General features: G+C 39.5%; 1 protein-coding gene and 1 long non-coding RNA gene across 3 annotated transcripts in view; one reads left to right on the plus strand and one right to left on the minus strand.

Moving 5' to 3' along the window:
* GATAD2B (GATA zinc finger domain containing 2B) overlaps positions 1 to 19,274 on the plus strand; it is an 84,236-nt gene that overhangs the window by 1,828 nt on the left and 63,134 nt on the right. The window lies entirely within an intron of this gene.
* LOC309648212 lies at positions 8,145 to 18,554 on the minus strand. The gene is made up of 2 exons (XR_014256530.1): positions 15,375 to 18,554; positions 8,145 to 14,993 (listed from the first exon to the last, which is right to left on the minus strand). It is a non-coding gene; the product is annotated as an uncharacterized lncRNA (long non-coding RNA).

The raw sequence follows: 19,274 nt of genomic DNA on the forward strand, positions 1-19,274 counted from the left end.
CAGCAGTGTGCTGTCTATATGTTGTTGTCTGTATGTTGGAGATTATCCTATTTGGGAGTTTAGTGCTAACTTTAATGCTCCTTCTTTGATACATTGACTTAAACTCTTCCTTGAGATAACCATTTGGATTCATATTTTTGGTCTTGGAGCAGTCTCGGTAGAGTATTGTCCTGGAGTAGCATTTCTGTTGGTGCTTGGTTGGGAAAGAGGCTACTGCTGGAGCTGGTAAAGGTGGTGCTATGGACAGGCTTAATATACTTTGAGGGAAGGCCCACACCTGTTGGAAATGGTGCTGCTTTTTTGTGACTGATATTCAGTCTCTGTTTTGGAATGGGCTGTGTCAAGAATAGTCTTTCCTTGGGCTTTTTAAGCAGATGGGCTGTATAAATAACGAGTTAATGGGAGTACTGATTTGGTAGTACTGTGTTCCGTTTTAAGAGGAATATAGTTTTTTAGTCTAGTGGCAGTGGCAGTCATCATGGTAAGGAATGAAGTAGATAAGTATTAATTAGCAGGAATCAGAAGGCTGGACCTTTAGGCTGAGTGACCCAGTTTGAGAAGAGGTGAGGCTTATGGACTTTTGTCTTGCCTATTCCTGACTTGAGAACACTTTCAATGAGGTGAGAGTGATGAGTAGCTGACAGCAGCATCCATCTTTATGACACTGTGGTTTGCCTTCCCTGCCTATGTGTGATGTCTGTTAACTTCCTGTTTAGAGGCAGTCCCAGTAGGGTCTGAATAGAGGCTACATTCAAATACTTGTCTAGGAACAACGTTAACCAGGTTCCCTGATCAGCACTTCAGATGTAAGTTATGGCAGTAACTTTTACTGCTGTGTTTAGCGTAAGGCCGTAGGGTGGTGGGGAAGGGAAACGTGAGAATTCTGTTCTGAATTTCATAGTCTTAAAGTACATTCAAAAGTCTGTGTGCTGCCTGCCTCCCCTTTTTTGGACTAATGTCTCTCCTTACCACCCACCGCCCCCACCTTTTTTTTTTTTTTTTTTTTTTTTTCTGGCTGGGCCTGGCCAGATCTCCAGGTTGGGTTTTGTTTAGAGAACAGCAGTGTGGAAGAGTCAGTGTGTCAATAATAGTATCCTAATCTTCTGCTGGGACCTCTGGATTAAGCCTTATCTTGTATGTTGTATGTAAACTAGGCCTGTTGTTATTCTAATTTAATTTTATTTATTTTTGGCTGTGTTGGGTCTTCCTTGCTGTGTGCAGGCTTTCTCTAGTTGCAGAGAGCCGGGGCTACTCTTTGTTGCAGTGCGCAGGCTTCTCATTGCGGTGGCTTCTCTTGTTGCGGAGCACAGGCTCTAGGCGCGTGGGCTTCAGTAGTTGTGGCACGTGGGCTCTAGAGTGCAGGCTCAGTAGTTGTGGTGCACGGGTGTAGTTGCTCCGAGGCATGTGGGATCTTCCTGGACCAGGGCTCGAGCCCGTGTTCCCTGCATTGGCAGGCGGATTCTTAACCACTGCGCCACCAGGGATGTCCCTCTTGTTTCAATTTACTGATTCTTCCTTCCTTCCTTACCTCCCCCACCCATCAAGCTGAAGGTGCATATTTAGGGAAACAGCAGCTGTGCTGTCCTGGTTTCTAGATTCAGGAGCATATTCCATGTTAGCCACCTCGTTGGGAGTCATGCTGACAAGTAGCCCCTCTGCACTCAGCTCAGGATGCTCATTTAGTTCATTGAGAAAAGCCAAACCAGCTTTGGTTGATTAAAACAATTGCTAGAGAAATCATGATTTGAGCCACACTGGAACTGAGGGACTTTCTTCTCCAGACCACTTGCAGTACTTAAAGCTCTTCTTCATTACATATTAAGGCACAATAGCCAGGCATTTTCTGAGACAGTTTAGAGGGGAAGAAAAAAAAAGACAGATTGACTATAAATCTAGTCCTGGCATAAAGCTGTTCACCTCTTGCTCAGGAAAAATCTAGCCTATCAGGCAGTGCCACACAAAGTTGCAGTTCTCTTGCATTGGCTAAGCCTGAGAAAGGATACATAAGGAAGTTCAGTTTCTGTTGAAAAGAACTGGCTTTGTGGGGGAAAGCTTCTATTAGCCATATAGTTTGTTTTATCTTTAGTAATCCCTGTGACGTTTTTTCTGTAGGTACTGGTTGGGGATTTTGGTGGCTCCAGAGTCCATGAAGCAGAGAGCCTCCTATATTTGCGTAGTAGTGATGAAAGCCTCTGAAGAGTAGATTTGATTTGAAATGCTCCCTCTTCATGTTCCATCTTTTACCTTTTCTTTTATGGATATATGAAATATCCCTATACAGTTTGAGTTTATTCAGTAGGAAAGGAGTGACCTAGGATCATTAAGGGCTTAACCAGTCTGATATACTTCTAGATGGTTACTCAGTAATGTTTGATGTTTCCCTCAAAATCCTCTGGTCTTTGCCGTAAGTTGCCATCAACTGGCAAGACGCTATCAAGAGTTCTGGGTTGTAGTACCAAAAGCAACAGATGAATGAGGACGCATATTTTGTTAATTTTGAGGTATGAAATGGTCAAATCCCAGACCTCAAAGAGTCGTCATAATTGTAGAAGCTTCTTTGACTACATGTGAACTTAATTGTTATTAAAACTATTAAGGAAAATGACAATACTTTGGCATTCCTGAGCCATTCTCTTGTTTTTTTTTCACATCTGGCTAGTATACATTTTTAAAAGTAATTCAGGTTATCGTTACTTGAACCTGAAAGTCATGCTTTAAGCCTCCTAATAAAGCTTTCTTGATCTTGTCTCATTTACGGGGAAGGTGGAGTTTGTAATCTCCCCAAAAATAGGCTGGAATATTAGGATTTAGATTAGACTTTAAGATTAGTAAATTCTCATTATGGTTGTGAGGGATTAGAAATGTTAATTGGAGAGGTTGTGCGTGTCTAACCTAGAAGGTATTTATAAAGTTAGCTTTTTGAGGATATTTAAATTCACACTTCCTTGGAGGGAGTTTGTGGGCTAATAAGTGGCAAATTGGAATAACAGAACACAAGCGTAGAGAGTCTAGAAATCCCGGGTCAAATCCTAGCTTTACAATTTATTAGATACAGGATTTTGGGTAAGCCTCCTAAATTTTTTTTTTTTTTGGCCGCGTGGCTTGTGGGATCGAACCCAGGCCCTCAGCAGTGAAAGCACGGAGTCCTAACCACTGGACCGCCAGGGAATTCCCAAGCCTCCAAATTTTTGAACTCCCGTTTCTTGCACAGTAAAAGCCAGTCTTTACAGTGGGCTCTAAGGTCTTACGTGATCTGCCTCTCCCTACTCTTCTCTTTTTGATCTCCTGTCATCCTCCCTTTTGCTCACTCCATTCCAGCCACGTTGACTTGTCCCTTAAGTGCATCAGCCACACTCTTTATCTCAGGACCTTTGCACTAGTTATTCCCTCTAGTGGGAAATAGCTAGTTTTTTCCACAGAGATAATACAAATGACTAATTTTCTTACCTTCTTCAATCAAGCCTTTGTTAAAAGGCACCTTTTCAATGAGACTTTATCCTACCCCTATTTAAAATTTCACCTTCAACTTCCACTCCTCACTGGTAATCCTTCTCTGTTCTTTCTTTTTCATATAGCACTTACAGCTTTCCAACGTACTTATTTGTTACGTTTATTGCTTATTGATTCCCCTGGTATGATGGAAGGTCTATGAAGGCATGGATTTACTTTGGTGTTTTGTTTAATGCCTAGTGCAGTGTTTGGCATATAGTTAATACTCAATAACTGTTTCTTGATCAAATAGGAATAATAATTTTTCCTAACCTCGTATTTGTTTATAACAAAACTATGAGATGTGGTAAGCATGATACAGGATATTAAAATGTTTTTTGAACTTTGAAGCATTATACAAATAATGGTAAAATGATTGCCTTCCCATTGAAATGGTAAATAATACTTGATTATGGAAAAAAATCTTCATATATATTCACATATATTATCACATTTCCTAAACTCCAGCGCTCTGTTTCCAGTTGTCTACTTTGTGCTAGACGTATCCATCTCTGTATTCCATTGGTACCTCAAGCTCAACGTTTTCATCATCTATTCCCCTTTTGTGATTCATTGAGTCACCTAAGCCAGAAATGAGAGCATCATTGTCAATTCTCTCTCTCTCCCTTATCCATTACTTTCCAAATATTTCTGAATCTATACCTTTTTTCTGTATCTCCATTGCGGGTCTCCTAATTCAGGACCACAGCAACTCTTATTTGGAATATTGCCATGATCTCTTACAGTTCTGTTTGTTTTTAGTCTTGTTTCCTTTTAAACTCTCAATCATATTCTCTTCAAAATAGTCTAATGGAGATCTGATTATTCTACTTCCCCTTCTCAAAGGTATTCAGTAGTTTCCAATCATTTAAAGGTACTCTGCATAATATCAAAGCCCCTTTGTAAATCTTGACCTTTGTTTTTCTATCCAGCCTTACTTTCCTCCCTTTACAGTTTATACATGAGCAAATACAGTTCTTTTTTTTTTTTTAATTTATTAATTAATTTATTTTTGGCTGCGTTGGGTCTTCATTGCTGTGTGCGGGCTTTCTCTAGTTGCGGTGAGTGGGGGCTACTCTTCGTTGCGGTGTGTGGGTTGCTCATTGTGGTGGCTTCTCTTGTTGCAGAGCACGGGCTCTTGGCACACGGGCTCAGAAGTTGTGGCTTGCACGTTCTAGAGAGCAGGCTCAGCAGCTGTGGTTCATGGGCTTAGTTGCTCTGTGGCATGTGGGATCTTCCCGGACCAGGGCTCAAACCCGTGTCCCCTGCATTGGCAGGCGGACTCCCAACCACTGTGCCACCAGGGAAGTCCTGCAAATACAGTTCTTTTAGTTCCCAGATCAGCTTCCAAATTTCATCTCAAATGCTGCTGTCTCTGGGAAGCCTTCCTTTACTTGCCCGAAGAGACTTAGATAAACTTTCTTCTTTGATCTCACTCTAATTTATAAATATTGCTTGTCTCCCCACAATGGTCTGACAACATTCTGAAATAAAGAGATACCATGTCTTTTTACTTTTGTGTCTCCAGTGCCTAGCATGGTGCCTGTCACCCAAAAAGTGTTTTAAAATATGAATAATTCTGTGGGTTGAGAAAATGCTGTGTACATTTAGAAGATGCCCTATTTGTTATGTTCTGGGAGCAGAAGAACAAGTTTGGAGTCTTGGTTCTATTTATCATCTGTGTGACCTTGGTTGAGTCACTTGAAGTCTCCAAACCATAGTTTTCTCAGCGTAGAAATGAGGATCAGTAGCTGCTTTATCTGTTTCACTAGGTCTCTTTGTCAGTCAAATGAGATTATGCATGTAAAGATGTTTTATTTTATTTTATTTTTTTTAAATTTTTTTATTTATTTGTTTATTTATTTATGGCTTGTGTTGGGTCTTCGTTTCTGTGCGAGGGCTTTCTCTAGTTGCGGCGAGCGGGGGCCACTCTTCATCGCGGTGCGCGGACCTCTCACTGTCGTGGCCTCTCTTGTTGCGGAGCACAGGCTCCAGACGCGCAGGCTCAGTAATTGTGGCTCACGGGCCTAGCTGCTCCGCGGCATGTGGGATCTTCCCAGACCAGGGCTCGAACCTGTGTCCCCTGCATTGGCAGGCAGATTCTCAACCACTGCGCCACCAGGGAAGCCCTAAAGATGTTTTATAAGCTAAAACATTGTACAGTTGTTAGTTATTATGTGCTGACACAAGCTGAGCTTTTCTCACAACTCATTTTTTCTTGTTTATATTCATGTAAGGCCCTTTTTGTCACTGAAACCATAAATACTCTTCTACAACATGTGTTTGTTCATATCCATTTTTATCAGTAGATGTAGTGTGTTCCTGTATATCATTCTTTTTTTTTTTTTTAAATACTATTTATTTGGTTGCACTGGGTCCTGGTTGCGGCAGGCGGTCTCCTTAGTTGTGGCTCGCCAGCTCCTTAGTTGTGGCAGTCGAACTCTCAGTTGTGGCATGCATGTGGGATCTAGTTCCCTGACCAGAGATTGAACCTGGGCATCCTGCATTGGGAGCGCACAGTCTTATGCACTGTGCCACCAGGCAAGTCCCCCTATATCATCTTAAATGTGGCAAATTTAAAGGCTTTGTCAGTAGTCCAGTGGATTAAAAAGTTTGCAAAATCCTGAGAAATTACACTTCTCAGGGAGTATTTCAGTCATGGATTCTGTAATTTTTCCCTCAGATTTTAAAAAATTGCATTTTTGCAACTTTTGGAACTTGAAGGGAATTTTTATTATTTATTTATTTAATTAATTTATTTATTTTTGACTGCGTTGGGTGCTTGTTGCACAGGGGCTTTCTCTAGTTGCAGCGAGCGGGGGCTACTGTTCATTGCAGTGCACGGGCTTCTCATTGCGGTGGCTTCTCTTGTTGCAGAGCACGGGCCCTAGGCGTGCCGGCTTCAGCAGTTGTGGCACACGGGCTCAGTAGTTGTGGCTCGTGGGCTCTAGAGCTCAGGCTCAGTAGTTGTGGCTCATGGGCTTAGTTGCTCTGTGGCATGTGAGATCTTCCTGGACCAGGGCTCGAACCGTGTGCCCTGCATTGGCAGGCAGATTCTTAGCCACTGCGCTACCAGGGAAGTCCCTGAAGGGAATTTTAAAAATGTAAATATAAACTCATTTGTTGAGCACTTTCTTTGTGTAAGGCTTTATGCTATTTAAATTCTTACAGTAACTCTGTGAGGGAGATATTATGATCATTTTACAGATGAGAAAACTCAATTCCCAGGGAGGTTGTCATTTTGCTAGAATCTCAAAAATTAATGAAAGTGGTGAATCCAGTATTTGAACAACTCTGCCTGACTCCAAAAGTTGTGATCTTACCATTCTCCTAACGCTTCTCATAGAGTTTTGTTTTGCCTTTACAAAAACAAAACAAACAAAAGAAAGATAGTTTTCCTCAATATTAATAAGTCTTATATGAAAATATAATGTGGTCAAATAGGGTTTTGAAAAATTCTGCGTTAAGGCAGATTTCTTTACAGCATAATGTCCCAGAGCCTTGCGTGTCTAAATATACACTGTGTATTAGGAGTGGTAAAAGAAAGGCTAAAGGATGCAAAGCTTCTGGAAATTATTTGACCATGAAAGAGCATCTCTTCGAGAAGACAGTACTGCACCTTGATATTCTGCTTCCCTGTAGTTCTTCATGGGTTGTTGTTTTTTTTTAAGGGTTGTCACTCTTGAATGAGGGAATTGACTGCTTTGGTGTGCTGGTTTTTCAGAGAACTAGTATGGTGGCATTAGACTACATATATTTTAGAAACTTCACTGGTTCGGAGGCTGCAGTTTTTTTCCTTATGAATTTTCTGAGGCAAATGGCACAGCTCATCCAGCTTGGCCCTCACCTTCAGTGAGTTCTCAGGAGGATAACTGTTACTGAGCTGCTGCCCCCACCTTCTTTCATCTAACGTTCTAGGAAGCAGGAGAGTAAGGTTTCAGCTTTGTGAGTGAGCAGAATCCCTTGAGCCAGGAGCAAGAAACCCTTCCTTTCTGTAAAGATGGTAGTATCACACTAAGGAATCTGTAAAGCCCCCCATTCTTTCTCTTCTGTGAATCATGCAGACAGACCTGGGGATCAGAGGCAAGAAGGAACAATACCTTTGATTTTTTTCAGTCCTTTAAAGATGATACATTAGTCTTGAAATTAAAACAAAACTTTGAGAAATTTGTCCTGTGTTGTTTAAAGGCATAAAGGTTACCTGAATGGTGTTCACCGCTAAATAGGTTGAGCTGCCAGTGAAAAATGTTGAAAATATTTTCCCAATAGGATAACATATTTTGGAGGGAGGGGCACTTTTCTAACCACTCTTTAACATTTATATGGCTAGATTGATTGTTGCTATCAAATGGATTGAAGCAGTTGGTCATGTGTATTGTTACTGCTCTGGACAGGTTGGCTAGAAGACCCTATATTAGATTCTATGGAAATCTGATGTGAGTAGCATGACACTCTTCTCATGTAGTAGTGTCCATGAATAATTATTATGTTACTTTAATACTCTTCTTTTCTCATTTTATAATTCAGTTAGTAAAGAATGCTTGCTGAGTTCCTTGTCTGAGTGCATTGTGAATTTGAAAGTTTTGCTTTCTTAAGAGTATATTAAATCCAGATATTTTCTGCCAAGTGAATGGAAACTAGAATATGGGTCTCTCTTTTTTTAATATATAAATTTATTTATTTTATTTATTTATTAATTTTGGCTGCGTTGGGTCTTCGTTGCTGCGCGCGGGCTTTCTCTAGTTGCAGCGAGCGGGGGCTACTCTTCGTTGCAGTGTGCGGGCTTCTCATTTCAGTGGCTTCTCTCGTTGCGGAGCACGGGCTCTAGGCACGCGGGCTTCAGTAGTTGTGGCTTGCGGGCTCTAGAGCGCAGGCTCAGTAGTTGTGGCGCACGGGCTTAGTTGCTCTGCGGCATGTGGGATCTTCCCGAACCAGGTCTCCAACCAGTGTCCCCTGCATTGGCAGGCAGATTCTGAACCACTGTGCCACCAGGGAAGCCCAGAATATGGGTCTCTTATTGCACTAGGATTCAGTCTTAAGTTTTCATTAGCCTGCATTTTTAACTCTTCACCTTCTGCTTGGAGAGCTGTTTCCCAGTTGAGTTCTGTATAATGCATTAATATTAAACTGAAAGCTTTCAAGGAATATGGGTGACTGGAAAAGGATCTTTTACAGCTCTGCTTGCAGTGGGCAGAAACATCTTAAAAATGGCAAGTGCAACTTTGAAAAGCCTTGAGGGTTCAAGGGAATAAGATGTCTCTAGCTTAAATAGTGGTGTAAAAATTTCTTTGAGATTTAATGAATTACTATACACGAAGGAGTACCATCTGTAATGAACTGTTTTGATTGTTGCATTCATACTACCGAAGCCTTGATATATATCTGGTATTAAATTGTAGGTTCCCAGTTTTGTCAAAGACAGAGTGGTAGATGTCACAGAAGAGTATAACCAAGGTTAGAATCTGAGCAGTTTCTATTTCCAGATTAAACCTTCTATTCTGGCTGGCTGAATACCTGATAATATTCACAGGAGGGAGTAAAATACAATATGATAAAGTTGTATCAAAAAATAAAACTTAGAAGTGTCTCTAGTTATGTGTGACTTCTTTGCTGTCTTCTAGATTCAGTTTGGTTGAGAGTGTGAAGATGACTGTATAAGGGGCACTTTTATGGTACAGAGGTGTATTGGAGGAGAACAGTGAGATTTTTACTCATTGTTTTACAGCTTTAAGAATTATCTGAATAAGCCTTTGAAAGTGGTCATTTTAATTTTGTTGTTACTGGGGCTGCTTAGCACATCTTTCATGTGTTGCCTAGAGTGTTGCATTAGGTTTTGCTGGTTATTCTGAAAAACTTTGCACTCGCTCTTGTTCTCCTTCAGAACTAACCATTCTCAGTGTTGTGCATACACTTAATTCTGGTGTCTGGATATGAGAAAATAGTCTAGTATTGGTACTAATCTTGGGGGTATTTTTACATAATTAGTTGAAATCTTTCCTTCTTTGGTTAATTTAGAATAAGTTTTGGTCACTTTTAAAAGTATAGCTCTGCAGTTGGAGAGTCCTAGGTTCAAATTTCTACTTTGCTGCTTACTAGTTGTAAGACCTTTAACTTCTCTCTGCCTGGCAAATAGTAACTCTGTACCCATTAAAAAATAATTCCCTGTTATTCCTCCCCTTAGCCCCTGGCAACCACTATTCTACTTTCTGTCTCTGTAAATTTGACTACTCTAAGAACTTCACATAAGTAGAATCATACAGTATTTGTCCTTTTGTGTCTGGCTCATTTCGTTTTAGCATAATGCCTTCAAGGTTCATCCATTTTGTAGCATGTGTCAGAATTTCATTCCTTTGTAAGGCTGAATAATATTCCGTTATATATATATATATATACACACACACACATACATGTATGTGTGTGTATATATACATGTGTGTATATATATACACACACTTTACCATGTTTTGTTTATTTGTCAACGGACATTTCGGTTGTTTCCACCTTTGGCTATTGTGAATGATGCTGCTGTGAACATGAGTGTACAGACATCTGAGTCCCTGCTTTCAATTCTTTTGGGTATATACCCAGAATTGGGATTGCTGGATCATATGGCAATTCTATGTTTAATTTTTTGAGGAACTGTCGTACTGTTTTCTACAGTGACTATATCATTTACATTCCCATCAGCAATGTATGAGGATTCCAATTTCTCTACGTTCTTATTACCAACACTTGCTATTTTCTTTCTTTTTTTTTTAATTTTTGTTTTTATAAAAGCCATCCTAATTGCTATGGAGTGGTATCTCATCGTTTTGATTTGCATTTCTCTAATGATTAGTGATTTTGAGCATCTTTTTATGTGCTTATTGGTCATTTGTATATCTTCTGTGGAGAAGTGTCTATTCAAGGCCTTGCCCATTTTTTAATTGGGTTGTTTGTTTTCTTGTTGTTGAGTGGTAGGAGTTCTTTATACTAGATATTAATCCTGTATCAGATATATGGTTTGCAAATGTTTTCTCCCATTTTGTGGGTTATTTTTTTACTCTGTTGATAATGTCCTTTGATGCACAAAAATTTTTAATTTTTTAAAAAATTATTTATTTATTTATTTGGCTGCACCGGGTCTTAGTTGCGGCATGCGGAATCTTTCAGTTGTGGCATGCGGGATCTAGTTCCCTCACCAGGGAGTCAACCACTGGACCACCAGGGAAGTCCCCAAAATTTTTAATTTTGATGAGATCCAGTTTACTTTTTCTTTCGTTGCCTGTTTTTTGTGTTAAGAAATTTTTGCCAACTCCAACGTCATGAAGCTTTTTCCTCCTTTGTTTCCTTCTAAGAGTTTTATACTTTTAGTTCTTACATTTAGGTCTTTGATCCATTTTGAGTTAATGTTTGTATATGCTCTAAGGTAAGGGTCCAGTTTTATTCTTTGGCATGTGGATATCCAGTTTTTCCAGCACCATTTGTTGAAAAGACAGTCCCTTCTCCATTGAATGGTCTTGACACCCTTGTTGATAATCATTTGACCATATATGCAAGGCTTTATTTCTGGAGTCTCTGTTCTGTTCCATTCGTCTGTATGTCTGTCTTTATGCCAGTACCACACTGTTTCAGTTACTCTAGCTTTGTAGTAAATTTTGAAATCAGGAGGTGTAGGTCCTCTGACTCCTCTTCTTTTTCAAGATTGTTTTGGCTATTTGGGATCCCTTGAGATGCCATATGAATTTTAGACTGGGTTTTTCTGTTCACATCCTTTTTTATTTTGGGCCAAACAGTATAAATAAAACTAAACTGAATGGAATGCTGTTACTATAATATGGCAGCTGATTCCTATCATGGAGAGTTTTAATTTCACCTAGCTCCTTGGATCACAGTATTTTTCTCTACGGTATTAGAAACAAGGTTACTCCAAATAGCTTTCGTTCTTGTAAATGAATTTGTTATGGTTGGAACATTTTGTTTATTGTTAAAAGTTTGGTTCAAATTTAAAAAAAAAAATCAAGATACATGGTGAAAAGTTTTTCATCATTGTTTCTCACCTGCTTAGTTTTAAGCCCCACATCATTGTTATTCCTTTCTTTTCTATCATTTCAGAGTTTTTTATATATATGCAAGCAAATGTGAATTTATTTTTAGTTTTTCTTTTTACACAAAAGATGGCATAGTTTTCCACGTCTTGCTTTTTTTCATTTAATAATATAGGAGATTTTTTTCAAATCTATATGTAGAGAATTTACTTATTCTTTAAATGAAAATTTTAAGGGTGAAAATCTTTTCATGGATACCAGAACTTCGTTGGGAAAGAATATTCGACTTTATGGCTGTATACCTTTCCTATTGCCTGCAAGTCTTGCTCTTTAATAACTTTCATTGCTATTATTCTCTTAGTCAGCATTGAGTAAACATAATTTGAGTACTGCTAGGTTATTAAACTTATTTTAGGAATGCTGATTACATAGTTCATAAAATCTCTTTTGTAATTTCATCAGTGGTCCTAAATCCCAAATTATGTCAGAAAATCCTAGGCTCTGATCAGTGATAACAGGGTTATTTTTCCAGTTCCTGGAGTATAGACCCCAGGTGGTTTTCTCTCTCCTAGACTGGTTTGGTTTAGGAAAATGACAGTTAATCACTCAGGTAAAGAGAAAACTTGGGTCTCTTTTCCATGGAGCTCTGTTTACTTTGTAACCACTTAAATCGGCTGGTTGTGGGGAACTGAAAAAGCCTGACCATTCATATATTCATATGAACATTCATAGGTATTAGGTGTTTATTGTAAACCTACTATGTAAAAGACATACACATAGGTGTTCTAGAGTATGTAAAGATAAATGATACAGCCTCAGTCCTCAAGAGGATACATAGTACAGAAGAGAAGACAGTTATTAAAATAACTGCAATACTAGATACAATGTATTTATAAATTAACTAACAGCGTAGGAGGAACAACATATCAGCACCTTTTACAACTTGGGTCTGAGTGTGAGTTAAGCTTACCAAATCCTGAAAATTCTGTTTTCAAAACCTCTCTTTATTCCATCTATCTTTGTCTATCCCAACTTCTGTTGTTTTAGTTTTAGCCATTGTAATTGTTTGCCCATGTCCATTTAATACCTTGGATATATGGTTTTTTTGTTTTTGTTTTTGTTTTTTTTGGCTGCACTGTGCGGCTTGCAGGATCTTAGTTCCCCGACCAGGGATCGAACCCATGCCCACGGCACTGAAAGCTCCAAGTCCTAACCACTGGACCGCCAGGGAATTCCCTTGGATATGTTTTTAATAATAACTAACATTTACTGGGCTTTTCTATGTGCAGGCACTATTTTAAGCACTTCACATTAACTTGTTTAATCCTCACAATACTCTAAAGGTAGATGCTGTCATCATTCCCATTTTACAGATTAAAAAAAAACTGAGGCGCAGAGAGCTTAAGTGATTTGCCTAAGGTCACATACCTAGTCAGTAAAAGAGCTGGGACACAAAATCTGGAAGTTTGACTGTTGCGCTCAAATTCTTGAGCATTATGCTGTACTCTTTGTGTGTGTGTGTGTGTGTGTATTACACAATGTTTGTCATTGTTTTAGTGGCTGTGCAATATTTCATTGTATGGATATACTTTAATTTGTACTTAATCTGTCCCCTCTGAGGAACATTTAGGGTGTTTCCAGTGTGTGGGTATACTGTCATAACCAGGGTTCCAGTGAAACATCTTACATACATCTTTATACATTTTAGTATATCTGTAGGTAAAATTCCTAGAAATATAATTACTAGACCAAAGGGCATACACATTTAAAATTTTGTTAGATACTAAATTATCTTCCAATAATTTGTATTTATATTTAATATATTCACACCAACAGGCTATGAGAGTTTCTAAAACAACTCAATTTAAATCTAAATTTGAGAGAAGTAGTGTGGCTGGACAATGATGAGTACTGTCTTCAAGTGCCTTTGGAAGCACTTTTGTACTTTATTAGAATTTCCTTCCTTAAATGCAGATATCTTTGGATTTTGATTATTGGCCATGTTAACTGTAGCCAGTTGTTGGGAAGAGGAGTATGCATTTTAGAAGCAAATTTTACTTTTTGGAAATGTCCTTCAAACCTCTCAATTGTCAGTGTAAATGTAAAAGTTTCGACAAGGTGATTTCTTGTCACCACAATCTTTTAAAATCAGGACAACTTCAGGAATAAGGAGCATATACAGTTCCCAGCTGACTGCTCTCGTGGAAACTCCTTACTGGAGTTCTTGTTAAACTCCCAGTAGGCAGAGGCAGAAAGCCAAACACTGCTAAATCAGCAGGGTTATATGGTTTTTAGGGAATGGGGATGTTAAGACAAATAAGACCAAATGCCTTATACGACTCATTTCCTTTCCAACTAGTTTTCTGCTCATTGTTCAGTTATTTGTCTTCTTCCTCATTGCATTTCTCTGCTTTTAGGGTGAAGGTGATTCTTTTTATTCAGTAGATTTACATTTTGTTTAGTGAACTTAGAACTTATTAGTAGGCCTTCACTTGCCCAGAGAAGGGCGTTAACCTTTGGTGGTACCATGACCCTACATACATTCTTTATTTTATCCCACATTCATGGCCTACTGGCAGCAGTAAAATGAACAAACTTAGTTTTCGTACACATCCTTAAGCAGTGACAGGAAATTTGACTAATTCAAGGGTATGAGATGTGTTCAAAGTTACCATCTCCTTTGGAATTAAAAGAGCATTGGAGACTGTTTCATTAATTTATTATTGTTGGTGGTGATGTCTTGTTTAATTCCTACTCAGAAAGTCTGTCATTTTATTTCCAAGGAGCAAAACTTGTCTTCTAGGCCTGTTAATATCAGTTCTATTAAGTTTTGGATTACTATAATATTTCCTTCTGTTGACCAAAAGATTTAGATCCACTGCTGATCTTTATCTTCCTTATTGCTTGACACTGGTTTTGGGAAATGAAGAGGAAAAGAAACTGGAAGCTTCAGATGTCTTATCATCAGTACTCCCTGTTTGTAGTGTAAGTCTAAATGCAGGCAACTGTGAACGGGGTTCTAATTTTTTTTTTTTTAATAAATTTATTTACTTTATTTATTTATTTTTGGCTGTGTTGGGTCTTCTTTGCTGTGTGCGGGCTTTCTCTAGTTGCGGTGAGTAGGGGCTACTCTTCGTTGCGGTGCGTGGGCTTCTCATTGCGGTGGCTTCTCTTGTTGTGCAGCACGGGCTCTAGGTGCACAGGCGTCAGTAGTTGTGGCTCGCGGGCTCTAGAGCGCAGGCTCAGTAGTTGTGACGCTTGGATTTAGTTGTTCCGCGCATGTGGGATCTTCCCGGACCAGGGCTCGAACCCTTGTCCCCTGCATTGGCAGGCAGATTCTTAATCACTGCACCACCAGGGAAGCCCCGGGTTCTAATTTTAAAATGTCGAAAGCTTAATGATTTTGATATTTGGGGTGAAATTTATTCCTGCAGTGTTCTTTTATCTCTTTTAGCTTAGCAAGAAATATCTTTAGGGCTTCCTTGGTGGCGCAGTGGTTAAGAATCCGCCTGCCAATGCAGGGGACACGGGTTCAAGCCCTGGCCCGGGAAGATCCCACATGCCGCGGAGCAACTAAGCCCGTGCGCCACAACTACTGAGCCTGCACTCTAGAGCCTGCGAGCCACAACTACTGAGCCCACGAGCCACAACTACTGAAGCCCGCACGCCTAGAGCCCGTGCTCTGCAACAAGAGAAGCCACTGCAGTGAGAAGCCCGCGCACCGCAACGAAGAGTAGCCCCCGCTCGCCACAACTAGAGAAAGCCCTCGGGCAGCAACAAAGATCCAACCCAGTCAAAAATAAATAAATAAATTAATTAATTAATAAAAAAAAAAAAAAAAAAGAAATATCTTTAAACAAACCTTAATGAAGGAGAAAGGATTTCTCTTCCATTTACTAAATAAAATTGATGGCTTTTTTTTTCTTCACTTTCTTTTATGCTTTGGATAAAATTAGGTTAGGGTCACTTTTGAGACTTCACTTGGAAAGAGGTAATGTCAGTAAAGAGAAAGGGCTAGTGTCTATCAGAGTAAACTCCATGGAGAGAAGAATTTTGCCTTATTCACTGTTGTAGCCCTTGCACCTAAAACAATTCCTGCCATATAATATGTAATTAATTTGTTGAGTGAACAGGAAGTGGAAAACTAAATTGTGATATCCCATAGTTGGCATTCTGTATACCATTTAAGATGAATGAACAAGTTACATGTATCAACCTGGATAAATTATCAAAGGTAACGTTAAAAAAGTAAGTTGCAAAGTGATATACATATGTATATGATATAATCCCATAAAAATTTTGAACTTGCAAAATGATATAATGTTTTATATAGCTATACTTGCACACATAAAGTAAAAGTACTAAAAAAAAAACAAACAAAAAAACAAAAAAAATACCATGGCAGTGGTAAACCAAATTCAGTCTAGTGGTTACCTTTGGGGAAAGGAAGAGAGAAATAGGATTGGAATACTTAGCTTCAGTTTTATTTGTAACGTTATATCTCTTAAGTTAGTGTGATAAGTAAATGGTTGTTATATTATTCTCTACACTTTTGTGTAAATTTGAAGTGTTTAATAAAAGTAAATGAGAGGACTTGCCTGGTGGCGCAGTGGTTAAGAATCCGCCTGCCAGTGCAGGGGACATGGGTTCGAGCCCTGGTCCGGGAAGATCCCACATGCCGGGGAGCAACTAAACCCGTGCGCCACAACTGCTGAGCCTGCGCTCTAGAGCCCGCAAGCCACAACTACTGAAGCCCACGTGCCTAGAGCCCGTGCTCCGCAACAAGAGAAGCCACCGCAATGAGGAGCCTGCGCACCGCAACAAAGAGTAGCCCCCACTCACCGAAACTAGAGAAAGCCCGTGTGCAGCAACGAAGACCCAATGCAGCCAAAAATAAATAAATAAAATAAATAAATTGAAAAAAAGAAAATGAGAGGGGGACTTCTCTGGTGGTGCAGTGGTTAAGAATCCGCCTGCCAATGCAGGGGACACAGGTTCGATCCCTGGTCTGGGAAGATCCCACGTGCTGTGGAGCAACTAAGCCCGTGCCCCACAACCACTGAGCCTGTGCTCTAGACCCCATGAGCCACAACTGCTGAGCGCACATGCCCCAATCGCTGAAGCCCGTGCACCTAGAGCCAGTGCTCCACAACAAGAGAAGCCACTGCATTGAGAAGCCTGCATACAGCAATGAGGAGTAGCCCCCCTCTCGCCGCAACTAGAGAGAGCCCGTGCACAGCAACAAAGACCCAACACAGCCTAAAGTAAAATAAATAAATTTATTAAAAAAAAAAAGTAAATGAGAGGTATAGATCAGGAGTCAGCAAAACTAAGGGCCGGTAGACCAGATTTTGCTTGCTGCTTGTTTTTGTCCAGTCCATGAGCTAAGTTATGAATGCTTTTTATGGCTTTAAATGGTTGAACAAAATCAAAAGAAAGATACTTCATGATATGTGAAAATTATACAAAATTCTGATTTTGGTCTCCATAAATAAAGTTTCATTGGAAATAACCACACTTATTTATTACATATTGTCGATGACAGCTTTCACACTGCTACAGTATCAGAGTTAATAGTCACAACAAAGATAAGGCCCTCAGAGCCTAAAATATTTACTGTCTGGCCCTCTACAGAAAAAGGCCAATGTGTGGTATAGATGAATTCTTTTCCTAGCATAATGGTGATATAACTGGGCAGATGAGCTGCTATTTGGTGAATACTTGTAATAAGTTGGAGGTAGTTATACCCAGACTGTGTTTTTTGAAAGAACATCCTAATCAAAGAAAAGTCAGCCAGATATTGACTTTCATGGAAGTTTTAAAAATGGTTGCCCAGGGACTTCCCTGGTGGTCCAGTGGGTAAGACTCGGTGCTCCCAATGCAGGGGGCCCTTGTTAGGGAACTAGATCCCACACGTGTGCTGCAACTAAGAGTTTGCATGCTGCAACTAAGAGGTCCACATGCCGCAGCTAAAGAGCCCGCGTGGCACAACAAATACCCCGCATGCTGCAGCTAAGACCCAGCACAGCCTAAATAAATAAATAGATAAATAAATATTTAAAAATTAAAAAAAAAAAACAGGTTGCCCAGTAGTAGTCTCACCTTCTTGGATAAGTCTAAATCTATATATTTTCCCCCTTTGAATCACTCCTTAACTTGCTTGTTATTAAAGTTCCTGATTCTCATTTAACCTTGGATATTTGACAGTTTTAAATATCTACCAGAGCTTTGTGATTTGGGATTGGTGTTTTGGTAGCTTGTTGTTTATTATTTGCGACAGTTTTCAGTAGAGCAGCAGCACTTTAAAGGAATGTAATATTTGAATATGCAAAGTCATTGAAGTAGGGACATCTCTTTCAGTAATCCTTCTTTTACTTTTAGGTGTATTAAACTTTGGCCAAGTGTTTAGTTTTGGGGACTTAACCTATATAGCAGTAGTGGTGTTTTGAATCCATTGCAATATAGTTGGTGTTTTTTAAAGACATAGTGCTAGGTCCCTACAGAAGAAATTTTTCTTACGCAGATACTTCCGCTTCAGGGCAACATGATGTAATTTTGATTATTTGTAAAAACATCATGACTTATTTCCCTGAGAAACATTAATCTTTCCCTTGCACTCCATTGGGTAGTCTGAGACGTTCAGCGCCAAAAGTCAAGTAATCCTATTTGAGGTAACTGTCTTGTTCACGTTCTCCCCAGGTTACATAAGACTGTTCTGCTCTCGGGCTTCCCTGGTGGCGCAGTGGTTGAGAATCTGCCTGCCAATGCAGGGGCACGGGTTCGAGCCCTGGTCTGGGAAGATCCCATATGCCGCGGAGCAACTAGGCCCGTGAGCCACAATTACTGAGCCTGCGCGTCTGGAGCCTGTGCTCCACAACAAGAGATGCCACGATAATGAGAGGCCCGCGCAACGCGATGAAGAGTGGCCCCCACTTGCCACAACTAGAGAAAGCCCTCGCACAGAAACGAAGACCCAACACAGCCATAAATAATAAATAAATAAATAAATAAATAAAATTTAAAAAAAAATTAAAAAAAAAAAAAGACTGTTCTGCTCTCATTATATTAGAAGAAACGGAAAAGTAAAATCAGTGCTCTTCATCTTTTCTTCCTTATAAAAGGTGTTTTAAGCGATATTGTTTTAGTTTTCAAAGCCATAGCTACAGTATTTTTTATTCAACTGGAAATGTTTGGTTAATGAATTTTTCCTTTTTAAAAGACCCTTCAAAAAGGGATCTTAATACCGTTGCCTTGGATATAAAAAGCAATGAAGCATAAAATATCTAGTCTGATGACATTTTTTTTTCTAGGAAATTTATGGATGTACAAGTAGGATATAGGAAGATCTTCTAAACTTCTCTGTACTTAATATTTCAGTCAGTATTAGGAATTGCTTTCTTGGTCTGAAAATATTCCCGTCCACTCTTACAGGCTCACAAGCTGTTCAGTTTTTATGATCCCTCCTACTTTCCTTTTTGTTTCAGATTATCCCCTTTATCTGCCCTATTTGTTGGAGTAGAGAATCCAGTTCTTGTTTGAGTGGGGTTTTTGCTTGGGGATAAGCAACTGTCTTAGTGTTAGGGGCCAATATATTTCATACCTGATCTCATGCAGACCTCTTTAATGCTACTTAGAGATTTTCTTGTTAGAGGGGTTTTGGAAGGGCCATTCTTCACTTCCAAAGTTCAAAGGTATGAAAGTCTCAGTGAACAGGATATATATGACCCTAATCTCAGATGTGATTATCAATCTTAGAAA

The sequence above is a fragment of the Balaenoptera physalus genome (genome assembly GCF_965194825.1).
Source record: "Balaenoptera physalus genome assembly, chromosome: 1".
Lineage (NCBI taxonomy): Eukaryota > Metazoa > Chordata > Mammalia > Artiodactyla > Balaenopteridae > Balaenoptera > Balaenoptera physalus.